Source organism: Chrysochloris asiatica, unplaced genomic scaffold, assembly GCF_000296735.1.
Source record: "Chrysochloris asiatica unplaced genomic scaffold, ChrAsi1.0 scaffold00134, whole genome shotgun sequence".
NCBI classification, from domain to species: domain Eukaryota; kingdom Metazoa; phylum Chordata; class Mammalia; order Afrosoricida; family Chrysochloridae; genus Chrysochloris; species Chrysochloris asiatica.
Genome location: NW_006408652.1, coordinates 7,476,018 through 7,478,619, shown reverse-complemented (window position 1 = coordinate 7,478,619; position 2,602 = coordinate 7,476,018).

The window sequence follows — 2,602 nt, the reverse complement described above, 5'->3', positions numbered from 1 at the left end:
CAACTTTCACATTCCAATCATCAATAATTATTAGATAATGTTAATTGCATGTTTCATCAATTTTAGACTGAAGAAGTTGGTGGAATTCTTCAATTTAATCATCACTGTCTTTGTTGTTGTTAAGTGCCATTGAGTCAGTTTCAACTCATAGCAACCATAGCAACCAAAGATCACCTGGTGTGTTTGAACCACCACCTTATGGTTAGTAGTCCAGTGATTATCCTACAGCACCACTTCAAGACTCCACTGACTTTAGTGGTTGGAAAATTTGAATAATATTTGTATTAACTGGGTTCCTTGTAGGCATATGGATATTATCTTTTCACAGACAATATTGAACTTCAAGATAGATCTTGAAATGTTCTTTTTATGTTGAATATGATGCCATTCCTCTTAAATTTGATGTTCCCAGCTTAGTAAGTCATATGATTGTCAGTTTCAAAATGGCCAATTCCAGGCCAGTTCAGTTAACTTTAAGCTGAGGCTGAAGAAACTTAAAGCAAGTCCATGAGAGACAAAATATGACTTGAAATTATATATCATCTCAAGAACATATTTGATGCATTAGATGATGACATTGATAGCATTACAAATGAAGAAAGCAAAAGGTCATTAAAAATAAAGGAAAGAAAGAAAATACCAAAGTGGATGTCAGAAGAGACTCTGAAACTTGCTCTTGAAAATAGAGAAGCTAAAGTGACTAGAAGAAATGCCTTTAAAAACCTTTAAACAGAAATTGCAAAGGGCACCTAAGGAAGACAAAGTAAAGTGTCATAATAAAGTGTGCAAAGACCTGGAGATAGAAAACCCAAAGCAAACAACATGCTCAGCATTTCTCTAGCTAAAAATAACTAAAGAAAATTTCAAGCCTTGGATTGCAATATTGAAGGATTATATGGGCAAAATGGAGTCCCGGTGTGGTGCTGTGAGTTAATGCACTGGACTGCAAAGTCGTTTGAATCACAAGGTCAGTGGTTCAAGTTCACCAGCTGCTCCTCAGAAACCCTATACAAGGTCACTATGAATTGGAACCGACTAGACATTACTCAACAACAATGGACAAAATATTGAATGATGCAGAATGCATCATAAGAGGTATCATATGATCAAGAGCATATAATATGATATGATATGACATCACATGATATCACATGATCAAGAAAGATGGTATTGAAGGAAGAAGTACAATCTGCACTGATGGCATTGGCAAAAAACAAGGCTCTAGGAATTGATAGTATTCAAATAGAAATGTTTCAGCAAATGAATACAGCACTAAAGATACCCCCTTGTTCATGACTAGAAATTTGGAAGATAGCTACCTGGCCAATCTATTGGAAATATTTGTGATCATTCTGAAGAAAGGTGAACCAACGGAAGGTGGAAATCATTGAACAATGATTTTAATATCACATGCAAGCAAATTTTTGCTTAAGATCTTTCAACAGGATAGAAATTCAAGCCAGATTCATGAGAGTATGTGGAATGAGGGATATTGTTGATGTCAGCTGGATCCTTACTGAAAGCAGAGAATACTGGAAAGATGTTACCTTGTGCTTTATTGACAATACAAAGATATCCGTCTCTAGAAAGTAAGTTGACAGTAAGCATCAATAGCTTTAAAACTACTCAAATACTTTGATCCAATAATTCTGCTTCTGGCAATTTATTCTAAGGAAACCATCAGAAATGTGCTCAAAGATTTCTGAACAAGCATTTCTAAACTATTTTACTAGTTATTTACTATATCAGAATTGCACTTGGTGGGGGGCGGGTGGTGATTATTCTGTTCATCTATCAAAAAGTTCAGAAGCTGGCAATCCATGACTGGTGCAACAGTTCCAGGAAGCATGCCATCAGGGACCCATGATCCTAGAGTCTTTCCACTGTACTGCTCACAGCACGTGGCTGCCTTCGTTATGCCTTTGCGCTCCTAGATGTGCCATCTGTGTCCCAAGTAGGATGAAAGGAGAAGGGCAAATGTCCATGCATGCCAAGTCTATCATCAAAACACCAGTAATTTTGTCAGTTTATATTTCTTAATTCCTCAAAGCTGTCATATGACCACCCCTAGTAGAAGCTGAGGAGACTTGGTGTGGCACTCTAGGATAAGCACTAGACCACAAGGTTGGTTTGAACCTCAAGGTAGGGGTTCAAACTCACCAGTCACTACTCAGAAATCCTGTACAGGGTCGCTGTGAGTTAGAACTGACTCAACAGCACTTAACAACAACAACCAGGAGCTGGGGAGCCATTTTTACCTAGACACGTTATCATCCTTTCCACTTAAAGTGGGGTTCTGTTAATGAAGAAGATGCAATAGGTGATCCATATGATCATGAAATTCCCTATAGCTATTAATGTCAGATATTTAAATTTTATTGATCTGACAAAATGTTTATAATTTTTAAAAAACTTTTTTTTTATTGTGGATTGAGTGAAGGTTTACAGACAAGATTATTAGTTTTATATTCAACAAATAAACACTTTGTTTCATGTCAATGTTTGCCATCCCCTCCATGCAAAAACAGTTAACTTGCTTCCTTCCTGTGGTTCCTATTTCTATTCTACCCTTCTTCCCATCCCTTCTCAACTTTGTTGCTGT